This window comes from Danio rerio, chromosome 22 (assembly GCF_052040795.2).
Source record: "Danio rerio strain M-AB ecotype USA chromosome 22, GRCz13ab, whole genome shotgun sequence".
NCBI classification, from domain to species: Eukaryota; Metazoa; Chordata; class Actinopteri; order Cypriniformes; family Danionidae; genus Danio; species Danio rerio.
Window position 1 is genome coordinate 18,613,774 of NC_141042.1, and position 16,793 is coordinate 18,630,566.

General features: G+C 35.0%; 1 protein-coding gene across 4 annotated transcripts in view; it reads right to left on the reverse strand.

The window, feature by feature from the left end:
- ncanb (neurocan b) overlaps positions 1–16,793 on the reverse strand; it is a 294,059-nt gene that overhangs the window by 245,213 nt on the left and 32,053 nt on the right. For 2 of the 4 annotated variants that reach the window (XM_087304197.1, XM_087304199.1), the window contains one exon: positions 8,797–8,893. The exons of 1 other annotated variant lie outside the window; for it this stretch is intronic. The gene's annotated coding sequence lies outside the window, so the exon portion shown is untranslated. Of the gene's footprint in view, positions 1–4,094; positions 4,349–8,796; positions 8,894–16,793 lie in introns of those variants that run through there. One more of the 4 variants, XM_087304196.1, reaches the window with a different exon arrangement.

A 16,793-nucleotide genomic window follows, 5' to 3' on the forward strand; every position in this document is an offset into this window, starting at 1 on the left:
ATATTGTATAACTTCCTATTAAAAATATTATTTTAAAAGATGAATTTGTGAGGGGTGTACTTATAAATGCTGAGCACTGTGTATGCATGTATGTGCTATTTGTATACAATGTAGACATAAACGACAGAATGAATTTACAACGGACGGCATGTTAGTATAAACTCAAAAAAGCAAACATAATTAATTCAATAAAAGCTAACAATCTTAAGTCAGCACATATAAAAGATAGTGTTGTTCATTAGCAAGTCAAGCACTACACTTCAGGGTTTCAATTGACTTCTTGTATACACACGACAGATATAATGCTGTAATTATTATGACTTTGTAATATGCTTTCAACTCGAAAATATGATTTTATCATATTATTAACATAATTTGAACGCACTGTTGGACTGATTTCTGCATGATAGTGGCTCTGATGCGAATGCAGATTCCAGTTTGAGACCAAAGTTAATTTTAGGTTGAACTGACCTTTTAAAATGACCTTTGTCAAATTTTCATCACTGACAAAGCCCTCTTCATCATTACTTATAAGTTTCTTTAAATTGCATCTACCAAGAGTTTCCTCTGTAATTTTGGTAAGCTTGGTCCATTAAGCAGAGCTCATGCTAATTTACGACAAGGACATTATCTCCTGGAATTTGAAAGCATTTAGCTGTCTGGATGCTATTCAAGTACAATTTCAATTCCACCTGTCAGCACAATCCCCCCCCCTCCCCTCGTACGATTGTTGGCACTAACCTACGCAGTCGAGCGGAAACACGTATTATTAAAATGTGAGAATCAATCAAGTGCCCTCTAAAAGTCACCCAGCGCCAAAGCGGTTGCGCTCTGAGGCAATTTTCACGTTTTCTTCAAGAGACAACATGCTCAGAGGTGCTCCGCTGGCATTTATGATTATACAGGGAGAAGAAGAGGGCGCTCAGATAAAGAGCAGAATGGATGCCCCAAGGAGAAATATACCGAGGGTTTGGAGCACACATGAAAGACTGCTTGGTTTGGCAGGGCTGTTCTGCTCCACTGGGACTAGGGATAGAAAAAAAGGGTCTTTGAACCTGGAGGTGCTGAATCGAAGCGCTCACCCTGATATAGATGCAACCAGCAAAAGGGTTGCTTGAGGGTGACAGGTTAGCAACTCAGCCTCTGCAGACACCCATATGTTGATATGGTCCATTTAAAATATGATTGTACTAATACCTAATTCTGGGGTGGCACGGTGAGTAGTGATGTCGCCTTACAGCAAGAAGGTTGCTGGTTCGAGCCCTGGCTGGGTCAGTTGGAATTTATGAGTGGAGTTTGCATGTTCTCCTTGTGTTCGTGTGGGTACAAAGACATGTGCTATAGGTGAATTGTGTAAGCTAAATTATCTGTATAGTGTGTGTGTACAGGCCTTTATGCGGGGGGTGGGGGTCAGGTGGTTTAAAAGACCCACCCCTCACTGACAAAGATCCAGAATTTTTCCCAAACATTTGTCCCACTTTGACTGCGATGCCATCATAATAAGTGAAAATAACCCATTGAAAAGGCTTTAAGACTGAGCAAAACCCTCTGTTATCTGTTGTGACTTCACCTAGTCAGTTTTGATGAATGCAAACAATTATTTTTCATGAGTCCAACATCCAGCTGTGCTAGAAAACATACAATCTGATGTAAGTGAAGTCATCTTTTGCTACTGTATTGTGTTTAAATAGAGAAAGCATTTTACAAGTAACTTTTATTCTAAATCTTGGACCTTATTTAAACAAAAAAATTACCAATGAAAAGGTGTCAAGCACCAAAAGCGGACCATATTAAATATTATTTGAATACTATTTTGACTATAGTTGTTATCCATGAATTCTTAAATTAACTTTTAACAAGAGAGGCTAGAAAAATTGTAATGCTCTACATTATCATACTTTTTTCAAATGGTTACATTCTGACTGAGGAAAGTTAAATGCGCTGGCCAGTTTTTTTTATTTATAATTTACCTTTTAAATGACAATAGGCTAAAAAATATAGTATTTTTTCATATTTCTTTATTCTAAATTTTTTGTAAATATTTTTGGTACATCAAAAAGTGAGGTAATGATAACTGTCCAACAAGCTAATTTAGTCAAAAATAGTACTTAAAATGTTTTTAAATACCATAATTAAATAGAAAATGAGGAGTATAATTGCAAAAAGGTCCCCTTTTTAAGGAAAAAAGAACCATTCCTTTCACCAGGCTTGCTACAGGCCTGGTATATGTCCTGGTATTCAAGATTGGGGGTTAAGCGTTGGGCTAATGACCCACCTCGTCAAAAATTTGATGTTACGAAACACCAACATGGTGTGGCTAGAAATCAACTTCTATATAAACGGCCCTAGGAGTAAGTAATACCTAATTAGGGTCAATGCCAAGTAACGTGTTGGATAATTGAAATTCAAAAAATATATAGTATGACAATAGGTACATAAAAAAGTTGTGTTCAAACCTGTGTATATATGTGTGTACCTTGCACTCCTTATGTTGTGGTGAGCAAATGTCTCCAGAAGTATAGCAATACCAGTTAATTATGTCCCAATGGAATTTATTTATTTATTTATTTTTTTTGATCTCCATGCGAGTCAAATCACACAGAAGGAAGTGTTTTGAAAATAAAAATTCTGGATTGTTTTCTGTGAGGGTTGGGTTCAGGTGTACAGTTAGAGTTGGAGGATACAATGCACAGTTTGTACAGTATAAAAAATCATTACGTCTATGGGAAGCCCCATGAAGGCTTTTTTTTGTGGCATCACCTTTTTTGTTAGCTCTAGCAACATACGCCAACCAAAACCAACTGCTAGATGTTATCAAACTGCTGTGACATGTACTTCTGCAATGCCGCAATTTCTATGCTCTCATTGGGAGTTACTGCATGGCTCATTTGCAAGAAGTTGGGCTCCAACTTTGCCGCATCACTTGTCACGTGTCACCAAAAATCACCAACTCTCAACAAAAAAATGATGCAAACCCCTGCCAAAATGAATGCCAAATAGCAAATTCCCAGGCAAAATGGTGTAAACCTAAAAAAAAGTTAACAAACAGATAAAAGACTGCAGAAGACTACAGAAGAGAAGAGAAGAAAAGAGAAGAGAAGAGAAGAGAAGAGAAGAGAAGAGAAGAGAAGAGAAGAGAAGAGAAGAGAAGAGAAGAGGGCAACGCTCTTTACAAACCTTGCAACACAGTTACCAATTTGCTGCAAACAGCTGCCTGAAATTTCCCCAGGGCACCTGGAGCCAAAACTCGCACCCCTTTCTATTTCTGATGCTCTTTGACAAATAACACACATCTTCACATTCACAAGTCACTCGGCTGCACTTTCCTCTTGTCAGCATCAAGACTTGTTGCAGACTGATGCAAGAAGCACCTGGAGTGCTCCGTCAGGTAGAGACTCAGGACTTCAGACCGAACAGAGACAGTCATGACAGAATGCCAAGAGAAATTGGGGTCTGTCTTCCTCTCCCACCAGCTACACGCTGTCGACGGGCAGGCACAAGACTGGCAGCGCTCAGCAGTTGTCAGCTTTAAACAGCATCCAGCTGACACTCTGCGAAGGAGAAATAAAAATGCAGGGTCCCTTTCAATCTCAAAATTCTTACTCGCTAGTTTTTTGATGGGATTTCTTTTAACCACTTCAGATCAGGGCATTACTGCAAGTGAAAGCTTGCAGGTCAGAGATTATTTTAGAAGACGTAAAATGAGTCACTTGTGTGTATCTGGGAAAACAGGACATGAACATTCAAGCCATTAATAGTAATGGATATTTGGAAGTGTTGCACTAGTACTTTCGAAATAACTTAATATTTAAGCATTTACGTGATTAGCTGGTGTTAGAACCATATAAATACCTGATTTCTAACATTAAACAGCACTCCACTCTATGGAAATGCCACATTTCACCACAATACATATGGTGTCAATCACAACAGGCATCAGAAATGGACTTTCAATATCGTTGAGCTCCTGGTTTTGTCCCCTTGACTGTCCTCTGCGCTTGGTAAGAGGGCTCTAAATAACCCACAAAACACACTACACCAGGTTACACAATAATAATGAAGCACTTAAGCACAATAACATCGCCAGTTCTCACCTTCTCTGAAGTAAAGCGCGTCGTCGCCTCAGAAAAGTCCACAGGAATGCCGCGTCGCCTCAGATATACAGCAGAGTATGTGATAACAGCCGCTGAGGTAAACCATTCAAGAGAATAAAAATCTGTTCAGCCTCAGAAATGCGCTCCTTACTGCGTGAAAATCATTCAGAAACCACGGTATTTCTCCTCAGCTCGCGTCTCGCGCAGAGAGGAGCTCGAAGCTGCGCGCACTTTACCGGTCGCGAGAAGACACTGAACAAAAGCGCGCGCGCGGAGGCTCAGCGGTTCCCCCTCCTCACAGCACCTCACCGCACGAGCCGAGCAGATGCTGAGGAAAGAGTGTGCGTTAGATTGGATATAGCGAGCCAATTCTCTGTGGACTTCGGTGGGGGATGGATAATATTTTGCACAATATTCCAGCGATTCCGTCCTTTGTTTGGTCATTTTCTTGGGCATATTTATTGTTCTGTATGCAGGGTGTGAATTATAGTGAATGAGGGAGTCACTAATTATTTGAATTCCTCCAAAGGAAGTTGCATCAAAATGTGTAAAGAGGGGGTCTTTAAAAGTTACATTATCTTTTACAGTGTGTTCAAACAAGCTACAGCTACCCACATGAAAAATATTGTAATTTATAGTAAATTCGATTTTTGACGTTATATTATATACTGTATATATTATAGATAGTATAGTCTACTGATCAACTGTAGTAAAAAGCAGAGTATACAACAATATTTATTATAGTGAACTGGATGGATAATATTTCGCACAATACTCCAGCAATTTGGCCCTTTGTTTGGTCATTTGCTTGGGCAGATTTATTGTTCTGTACTTTACAGTGTGAGAATTAAAGAGAACAAGGGTCGCTAATTTGAATTCCTTACAAAGTAGCAACTAAATGACTAAAGTGTGTGTGTGTTTTTTTTTTGGGGGTGGGGGGGGGGGGGGCGGGGGGTTAAAGTTGCATTATTTTACAGCATTATTCAGCGACTCAGCAATTCAGTCCTTTGTTTGGTCATTTGTTTGAGGAGATTTATTGTTCTGTACAGGGTGAGATTAATAGAGCTAGAGTCACTAATTATTTAAATTCCTCCAAAGGAAGTTGCAACATGATATGCGAGGTGGGGGTATTTAAAATGACATAATTTTACCTAGCTAACACGTAAAGCCAATTAAAAAAATTTAATAATTTGTAATAATTAGGACTTTAACTATATATATATATATATATATATATATATATATATATATATATATATATATATATATATATATATATATATATAGTTGAAGTAATAATTATTAACCCGCCTTTGAATTTGCTTTCTTTTTAAAATATTTCCCAAATGACATTTAACTGAGCAAGGAAATTTTCAAAGTATGTCTGATAATATTTTTTTCTTCAGGAGAAAGTCTTGTTTGTTTCATTTCGGCTACAATAAAAGCAGTTTTTAGTTTTTAAGGTAAAAAAACTATTAGCCCCCTTTAAGCTATTTATTTTTTTGAGAACAATCCATACAATAACTTGCCTAATCACCCTATCCTGCCCAGTTAACTTAATTAACCTAGTTAAGCCTTTAAATGTCACTTTAAGCTGTATAGAAGTGTCTTGAAAAATATCTAGTCAAATATTATGTACTGTTATTATGGCAAAGATAAATTAAATCTGTTATCAGAAATAAGTTATTAAAACTATTTCGTTTACAAATGTGCTGAAAAAATCTTTGCTCCGTTAAACAGAAATTGGGAGGAAAAAATAAACGGAGGCTAATATTTCTGATATCAAATTCACACATACACATATATACACATATATATATATATATATATATATATATATATATATATATATATATATATATATATATATATATATATATATATATATATATATATATATATATATATATATATATATATATATATATATATATATGCAATTAATGTATTCTGTATGGAGTCTTAAATAAATGTACATAATTTATAAATCATAAATTATACATTAGGTTACAAAATAAATATTACATTAGGTTAACAAATATGTACACATGTAGAATATATAATATGTTATAATACACTAAAAATACACTTAAAGGTTATCAAACAGCAATTGTTCATAAAGTGTATTCCTTAAAAAACCTCTAGGTTTTATGAATCCATTCTATGTATGCAACATTTCTTTAGTATACAAGTATATAAACAAAATTTTCAAATCAGCAATTGTTGTTAAAGTAATGTTTTTTACAATTATGAGCTAAAAAGCTGGTGAACAAATGTCATACTCATTGCAAATGAATCGCCATTCAAATACTTGTATGTCTTTGCTAGGTTTTAGGATTTTTTATTGTATATATTAAATATATTCTTGTTAATAAATGTAAATATACATTCTAAATATGGACCATCTTGAGGGATGCAAACAAAAACAATGGTCCCAACGCATTTCCTGTTTTATATTTTTAATTTCTGTAGCTTCTGAGAATCCAAAATGAGCCACATATTGATAAATAAAGTTATGATATGATTGAATTACCTCTTGTTACAGTTATACTGTATGAAATAGTTCGATAACAAGCAGTAAATGTCCATGGACCAATGACATGACCACATTAAAATGGTTTATACATGCTATAATAAATACATCATAAATTGTAACCAAGTCTAGATGTGTTTAACAGAGACTAGCAAACAAAAGTCAATTATATGTATGAAAGTAGCAACCAATCAACATTCTAAACCTTTTTGTACCACATTCTACAAATATAAAACACCAATGTATACTTATAAATGTGTGTATACATACAATAAATTAACAAAGAAATTTATAAATTGTTTGTATATTAAGTATGCATGCCTTATTGTATAAGCACATTCACGCAACGGGGTCTTTGAATCACCTATTGTTGCCAAAGTCATGTTAAAAGTCTACACCAGAAAATCACCAGAAATCAAAGGTGTAAAAAGAAAATGATCATATGCATATATAAAGAAAATACATACGCACATATAAACAGGGTTTTTAAACTATTAAGTACCTCTATTATCTTAGTGTACTCCAATTTATCATAATGTATTAAAGCCTTTAGCAGTTTCACAAGTAGAGCCTAAATGTTGTTAGTTTCACTTTCAAAAATGTGTGAAATTTAACTAAAATACAATTTTTTGGTTAAATAATTTTTTTAATTTATGTTAGAATTTCTTAGTAATAATTTTCTATTGTCAGCATTTTTCACCGCACCTTTTTACATGTAAGCCAAATTTCTAGCATAGCCCGTAGTCTCTTTTCCCTGTCCATTATTTGACAAATGTCCTCACAAACATCCATTGTCTTTGTATCCCAAGCCGTCTACCAATTCCTCTGTTTGCAGATGAATAAATCATCTCAGCATCACGAGGAGCCTTTAGAAAAACCTCTGAACGCCCTGACCTGCCCCCTGTTTTATGACAGAATAATGATGTCCCTCGAGATGCCGCAAATCTGTTCCTTGGGGCCACGCCGTGGTCCGCTGACACACATTTCAGCCGACCCACAGAAGCCCACTCACTTAACACCACCCCCAGTTCACTCGCTCGTCACATTTATCATTGTCATTACGTTACAGATGTTACTGTGTAAACAAATCACAACAAACCACAAAGCGACGCTCCTGTTGAGATGCCGCATCTCATAATGAACATAACAGCCTGGTCTATGCTGAAAAAAGGGCTGTTTTTTTGCCTTCAAACATTGTAGCCGATCATTAGCGCACATTAGGGACACAATAACCATTATGCTTTATTGAAAAGAGATTATTTCTTATACAGACTGTCTGAATAAATGCCAATCATAAGCTAAATATAATCTGGCAGCACAGCTCTTTGAAGTGTATTAGTGGGGATTTAAAACAGGAGGCTAATTGGCTCGCCATCTTTTTAGCAAACCAAACCAAACCAAAACAAGCATGAGAAATGACTTTGCTGACAAACTACATGGGGAGAAAATATCCTGGTCTGTATATATATACATACATACATACATACATACATACATACATACATACATACATACATACATACATACATACATACATACATACATACATACATACATACATACATACATACATACATACATACATACATACATACATACATACATATATATATATATATATATATATATATATATATATATATATACACCCACAGACACACATGTGTGTTAAAAATATATGACCCATTGTTCTAGGCTCCCTCAAAGTGATTATCAAGGGACAATACAGTACATGCTGCCACACAAATCCTTTATTTAAACATTGACAATGTGACGGTCAATGAACAAAGGATTCCTCGAAAAAGAACAACACTATATAGGCTTTTCAATGGGTCACCGGATGACTGCTTTAATATGATTTATAACAGCTATGTTTACACTTTCTGCACGCTTTACAATATCTCAGAAATGGCACTTCGTTAAAAGGCTGTGATGTAACTATTCTGAAATAAGCACAGATTTGTTATTGGCTTCATCTGGGAATTAGATGCATATAATAACTGATACGCAGCAGAATGTGATGCTCTGGGAAATGATTGCTGAAGCATAATGTGTTGTTACATTTACCATTCATTCTGCTGATGCTGTTGTGCAGTGGGACTCAAAACGTGAGAAAGTTTTATTAAGATTTTGAAGAACAATTAAAAGGTTTGCACTGTTTGATCTTACCGTATGATCAAAATAAGGGTCTGGACCACTGAATTTTCAGAGCCTGGTTGTTAGGCGGGGTGCACGGACCCCTGGAGTTTACAAATCTGCAGGGGGCCTGTAAACACATACAGAAAACATATGGACATTTCTTTCATTTACTTTCATTTCAATGTTGTTTTTAACTACGGCTATTTATATCATAGCTTATAAAGTTCATTTTAGCTGGTTCAACTGCTTAGTCATTTATATTATGAAAGCTGTTGTACATTTACTAAGATATTTACATAAATTAAATTAAAAATGTTATATTTACTTACTAGTGTGGCTTTAATATTATTCATTCATTCATTCGTTCTTTTTCTTTTCGGCCTAGTCCCTTTATTAATTTGGGGTCGCCACAGTGGAATGAACCGCCAACTTATCCAGCATATGTTTTGCGCACCTTCCAGCTGCAACCCATCACTGGGAAACACTCATACACTTTCATTTACACACATACACTATTTTGCTTGCCCAATTATTTAGCTTACCCTTCACCTTTAGCGCATATCTTAGGACTTGTGAGGAAAACCGAAGCACCCAGAGGAAACCCACACAAACACGGGGACAATGCATGCAAACTCCACACAAAAATGCCAATTGACCCAGCCGGGGCTTGAACCAATGACCTTCTTGCTGTGAGGCAACTGCACCACCATTACGCCTGGCTTAAATATTATTATTATTTGATTCGAGGAACTGCTGTAAGCGTGTATTTTTCATGCAATGTTTGATACCGCAAGGCGAATGAAAGAAAAAAAACCTCTGCATTTCCCAGAAACTTTGGTGCACACGGCAGGTAGCATCAGAAAGCCGCGTGTGTTATTCAGGACAATCTACAGCAACTAGAGCCACGTCTTTATTAAGAGGAGACTACAAGCGAATCCGGATCTCACCGCTTGCAGATGAGAACAGCTCTCAGATTAACAATAATCCTCCTTAGACACGTTAACTTATTGTTGTCGAGCGTCGCGTACACTGTAATCCACACGTGACTCCAGCTGAGCTCTCACAGAGAGAAAATAAAAACAAAACTTAACTGCAGCAAACTATAAAAGCAACACTTCACGCTTGTTTTGCCAACACAACGTGGCGTCTCTGTCGTCTAAACACTATGACAGTGATGAATATTAATGAAGTTGCACAATCGAGCGCGCTGATTGGTTTGAACCAAGCTTTACTTATGCATAAATGCAGCACACTCTGAGACGTAATAAGACACACTCTGGCACAGACGCCCAGTCTGCACGCTGGAATACAACGCTATTATGTCATGGCCGTGACGCAGCTTCAATAGTTCATTTCAAACCGGAAGTACGAATTTGCTTGAAATAACGCAAAAACAACCAATTTACACTTTTTAGTGAGATGTGTCCTCATAGTGTTTTTAGCAGTGTGGGACACATATACGACTGTCAAAAGCTCAAAAAATGTTTTTGGTGTTTCTTGACCCTTTAAAAGAACAAAAGAAAGTGCCCAATAACCGCTTTAGAAAGAAAGAAAGAAAGAAAGAAAGAAAGAAAGAAAGAAAGAAAGAAAGAAAGAAAGAAAGAAAGATGGATTTACATTAGGGCTATAATAAGCTTTTTTTTTAAATATTTGTTTTTCATAAAAATGATATTTAATCAAATAAGTCAATAAAAAAACAGCCATATGGGACTATAATGTAATAAAGTTGTTAATCTTCCTATAAAATATCATATAGTAAAATACAAAATTAGCAAACAATAAATATTATAATTAAGCATTAATCATAATTACTAAAAAAAAAAATAAGTTCTGTACATTGAGCGACCCAATATGGCGAAAACATTATTAAAGCTTCAATAAAATAAAAATAAAGCACAAAAATAACATTCAATGAAATGTAAACAAAACAACATCTTCTATGTTTCACAAAAATGGAGACTGAGGCATGAATTTACAAGCCTGGGTTCCATAAAAATAACAAACAATATACATTTTTTAAACTCTCATATAAAATGCCAAAGCTCTTCCAAAAACACTCAGCTGTCAGAACATTTATGAAACGAAACAAAATAAAAAAGTACAAAAGAAAGTGCCCAATAATGACTTTTTATTAAAATTTACATTCAATTCAATTTAAGACAGAAAGAAAATAAGAAAGAAAGAAAGAAAGAAAGAAAGAAAGAAAGAAAGAAAGAAAGAAAATAAGAAAGAAAGAAAGAAAGAAAGAAAGAAAGAAAGAAAGAAAGAAAGAAAGAAAGAAAAAGAAAGAAAGAAAGAAAGAAAGAAAGAAAGAAAGAAAGAAAGAAAGAAAGAAAGAAAGTTTTACATTAGGGCTATATTAAGCTTTTTTAAATATTTATTTTTCATTAAAATTATATTCAACTAAATAATTCAATAAATAAACAGCCATATGGGGCTATAATGTAATAAAGTGGGGATATAATATGCTAAAGTTAAAAATCTATCCATAAAATATCATATAATAAAATACAAAATAATCAAATAATAAATAGAATTTTATAATGAGCATTAAGCATAGTTAATTACTAAATAAATAAAAAAAAGTGCTGTACATTTGTAACACAGCGGTGCTGACAACGGAGGTAAGGATTCACATGCTGTTTTTTAGGCAGATTGGTCAGGCAGGCAATGGTCAAAACAGGTGCAAACAGGAACATTCAGATAATTCAATGTCAAGGTCAATAAACAAGCGAGCGGCCGGTACAAGCAGCAGGCAGGATAAACAAATAAACAAAGCAAGGGTCAAAACAAGGCTAGACAAAGCCAGGGAAAACATGTTGTAATGTTACAGGGCAAATAAGACTCAGCAATGTGTGTGTGTGCAGGTGTGGTGTATATATAGTCCATGTAATCAGTTCATAGTGATCCTCCAGCTGTGTGTGTGTAATCAATGTCAAACAAGAACTGGTGTGTGCGAGGTGCATGACAGGATTTGTAGTTTGCAACTGTGGCCGATTGTAGTTCTCCAGGGATCCACAGTAGCTAGATCGCTGGTGACTGTAACAATATTGAGCCACCCTATATGGCAAAAACATTATTAAAGTTTCTATAAAACAAAAATAAAGCATAAAAAACACGCTCATAAAAATAATATTTTTACACAGGGGCTCCCCAGGGAAGCCTGAGAAAGGCAGCTGCCAACCACTTATTACAAAACTCTGCTTGATACTTGTCTGTTTGTTAAAACTCTGAACTGTGGACACTTGTGATTGATCGCAAATCCATTAATTTCCCCTTTAATCCATTTATCCCCCGTCGACAGTGTCAAGAAAGCTCACATGTAGCTACAGTTCTCCAGCCTTTACCGTTTCCCTCCACAGTTTCAACCATCATGGCTGCAGAGGGGGGTTCTGTCATGACTCTGGCATGGATCCAGGTCTACCGCACAGCTCTTTGACCCAGAAACCACTGACATAAGCACTTAACGCCGCTCGCCCATCTCGTCTTGGTCACTTGCCATCAGCTAAAGGGGGAGGGATGGAGGAACAAAGCCTGGTAATGATGCTGTGTGTCATCGCTGCATAGTGAAGGCAAGACACTGGAGATCAATAGGGTAAAAAAACAACTAAAACTAATAACTAACATCATAAGTTGAAATTTGATTGGTTACATAAGGAATGGCAAGCAGTTTTTGTGTAGCAAATCTAAAATGAAAATCTTCTAAAATTTTAAATGATCTTTCCATTTATTTTATTATTATTATTATTGGAGTCAAAGCTCTTTACAGTGGGGATTTTTGAGAAATGTCCTTTATTACTTAATAATTTAGAAAATACTGCAAACGGCAATTGTTCATTTTTTTTTTGTTTGTTTGTTTTTAGGACAAGAGAAATTTAATTCGTAATGAGAATTCTCCTCTATTTTTAGTTGTTTTATTTCAGAGAAAGGTTGTTTGTGATTTTTTTAATCAAAGATAAAAAACAACACATGCACAGTGGAGTATGATGACAACATCTTTTGTTCCTTTATTTATTTTTAATTTAAAACGATAAAATACATTTAAATTATTTATGTTTAAAATTAGGTATTACTGACAAATAAAGGATTATATCCACGTGGATCTGCACAACAACAAATAAATACCACAAAACAACTTAACAGTGTCTATGCTTTGTAATCGAATATGTTTTTGAATATGTCACTTTTCTGGTCAGTTTGCTCGGTAGCTCACTTTGTATAGTATTGCACTTGTGATAAAAAAAGAGCTTGCGTTTGAATCCGGTGAAGCACATTTACACAAAACACATAAAAGCAATGTAAAACCAAGGTAAACTATGTGGTCCTGGTGAACTTTTCTCTTACGTTTCTCTTATTTTGGAAACACTATTGGTTGGGTACTCTTGTTCATTCCTTCACATGTATGTGTATTTAAAACAGGGATGCCCAAACTACGGCCCGTGAGCCAAAGTGGGCCCATGGTAATCTTTAATTTGGCCCGTCATGCCATCTGAGAAGAGAAGAAGAATGATGGAGATGGTTTAGAGATTGTCATTTCAAACTTAATCCTTTTATTTGTTTGTTTGATTGTTACGTTTCAATTAAATGGTTTAAATTAATCAGATTTAGTTTTAATGAACATACTGTCACCTGACAGGATCAAATCAAGGCAAATGCAGACACTGTTATAAATGTGATTGACTATGCTATATTGCAATAAGTTATCATTTTAAATGTTCTACTGCATCTGTTTATATGGTTTAAAGTATTTTTTCTAATAAATTATGAAATTACCCAAGTAATTTTAAATCGTTATATCTAATATAATTATATCAACTTTAAATCTAATATAGTGTGGTATATCTTTCTTCAGCCCATGGCTCTCAATGATATTGGGTTTTGGCCATTTATACGAAAAAGTTTGGGCATCCCTGATAAATAAAATGCATACACAAAAATAAAAAATAAATAAATACACAAAACGTTATTTACAAAAAGGCAGCACTATCTAGTGGATTTGTCATCTGAAATTTGAAATGAAATGTACACAGTACAGCATATAACAAATAAATACCCAAAATTGTATTGAGGTAAGTATTTTCAAGCCTGGGTTCGATAAAAAATAACAAACAATACAAATTTTCAAACATTCTTTGCTCATATTTACCAAGGGAGCTAACAATTTTGACCAACATTTTAAGCTAGATTTTAGGTCTTAAGGTCAAATTTGGTGGTTATCAGTTAAAGGTGCTTGTTCACAAGCAGATTTGCGCAGCTGAAAATGTCAGTGCTCTTCCAAAAACTCTCAGCTGTCAGAACCTTTGACAAAAATGCTGACGTTTTAGGAAATGGTGTGCTTAAATTGAAAACAACAGAAAAAAAAATGCTTTTCCTTTACTTTTGTCAATTGGTGAAGTTTGTTTCTCACCACTGTCACCACTGGCTTGCTTGATTGGTACTTGTGGAGCTTGTTTCATTTATGTTTTGACAAAGTCAGCGGTTATAACAAACACCATTCAAAAAATATGGCGAACAAAGTTTTTTTTATAAATAAATGTTGCATGTATAATCAGGCAAAACATGTATGAATATATCCAACTGTGAATACCTTTGTATACAGATAAAAATACAACTGTACAGTGTACATAAAGCTGCTGAAATGGAGATTTGTCACTCACATTTTGTAAAACCAGCCTTAAAAATATGCATTGTGTTTAAAATCTACACATGCAAAGAGATAAACTGCAACAAAATAAACCATCAAAGAGTGTTCTAGATGTTTGCTTATCATTAGACAGATTTTACTAAAAGCCCAAAACCCAAAATGTCAAAAGAAAGGTGCATGAACAGCAGTGTTTTAGCCTGTATGCTCTTAAAGACCTTTACGGGAGCAGCGGAGAAGCCATGGAGCGTGGAGAAAAGAAGAGTGTCAGCACAAGATCCTAATGAGAATGAAATGAAGCCGGCTGGATGGGGGGCCCAGCTGATCCATAATTGATGAGGGTGAAACGCGGAGACTCCTCGGCTGTAAATGATAAACACACTACGGCGCTGAGAAATTACAGCTTTGCCGTTGGCTCGCATTTTAGCTGATTTTGGTGTGTGCTAGATGTGTCTATTGGATTTTTTTTAGTCTTGAAACTGTATAGACCGCTTAGAAATGCGAACAGCTTCTGAGGAACACATTAAACATTCCCCTCAACACATTAAAGGCAGTTTATAAATGAAAATATGTCCAGTGTGAAAGGATATAATCTCAAAAGACGGAACACTGATTAGCATTTTGCCTAATTAGCAATTATACAGACTCCAAAGCAGGTAAGTGTATGTAATAATGTGCCAGTCACGCAAATCTAAAGCAATTACGGATTTTATGAGGCAATGGATGAGGATCTCATTTTTTCTAATTGTGATTTAAAAAAATAAATTAGTATGTTTTGAATATGTTTTATAAGAAAATACTATTTTTTTTCTCTGTGTATTATTTATTTTTATTACTACTGGCAACTGCTACACTCAAAAAATGTACGTTTGCTGCTTGTTCAAACTACTTATTTAAAATGAGTTGTAAAAACCCAATTCCCAAGCTGCGGTCACACTGCACTTTTCTCCCCATAGACTTCCATTCATATGCACGCCAATGCGTCAGAGCAAAAACCCAAGCTCATGCGACAAGTTTCGCAGTTCGCTGCATTGCAAAGTTCAAGTTTGGTTAACTTTGACCTGCGAAATTGCATCACTTGACTGCGTGAGACCAATCAAGGATCAAAACAAAACCTCTCTGGACAGAAATTTAAAATATGGACCAAGCGCTAGCTTTTTTTAAATGTCTAATCATCTTGTTTAATCCCGCCATATGACAGAATTTCGCAAGCTCAAGCTCTAGTGTGACTGCGACATGATAGGTTACCTAATTAACTACATGGCGCAGGAGATGTTCCGCTTCATTTTACACTGTCAAGCTGCAGCGTGTTTTCAGTGATCCTCCTCCACCCCAGCTCCACCTGTGTTTAGATCTGCTTCAGGGCTTACTTATGTATTATATTTACAGCAGTAGCGTATTAGATTCTGTGTATATACTGGCAGTAGCAGGTCTCTGTACCTGCTTTGTCATAATAATCAATGCAAGAGCAGCAGCGTAGCAGATCTATACCGTCAAGACCAAATACATTGACATTGCTATATACAGTTAAAATCAGAATTATTAGCCCCCCCCTTTTTAAATATTTCCCAAATTATGTTTAACAGAGCAATGAAAAACTTTTTTCTTCTAGAGAAAGTCTTTTTTTGTTTTATTTCGGCTAGAATAAAAGCAGTTTTTAAATAAAAAAAAAAAAACATTTTAAGGACAAAATTTTTAGCCCCTTTAAGCTATTTTTTTTCGATAGTCTACAGAACAAACCAGTGCTAAACAATAAGTTGCCTAATTACCCTAAACTGCCTAGTTAACCCAATTAACCTAGTTAAGCCTTTAAATGTCACTTTAAGCTGTATAGAAGTGTCTTGAAAAATATCTAGTCAAATGATATTTACTGTCATTATGGCAAAGATAAAATAAATCAGTTATTAGAAATGAGTTATTAAAACTATTATGTTTAGGAATGTGCTGAAAAAATCTTCTCTCCGTTAAACAGAAATTGGAGAAAAAATAAACGGGGCTAATAATTCAGGAGGGCTAATGATTCTGACTTCAACTGTACATAAGCATTACCATACTAAATCCCGAGAGTGTTCATGACAGAAATTGTTTTATATTCAATCGACTTAATTTTGTACAGTTAGGTTAACTTAATTGATTTGTGTTGGGTCAACATGAAGAATTTGTGTGGGACCCATCATTTTTTACAGTGTAGCCTTAGAGTGGTTTGATTTAATACAAACTCAAGTGTAAAGGGTTACATAAAATTAATACAGTTGATGTTGTACAGTTTTTCTGTAAAATATCATTAAGAATAAATCTTATAGATATTATATTTATACTGATATGTTTATTGTTGCACTTCAATGTATTGTGTTTCCAGCTATTTTGTAATTATTTGTGATATATC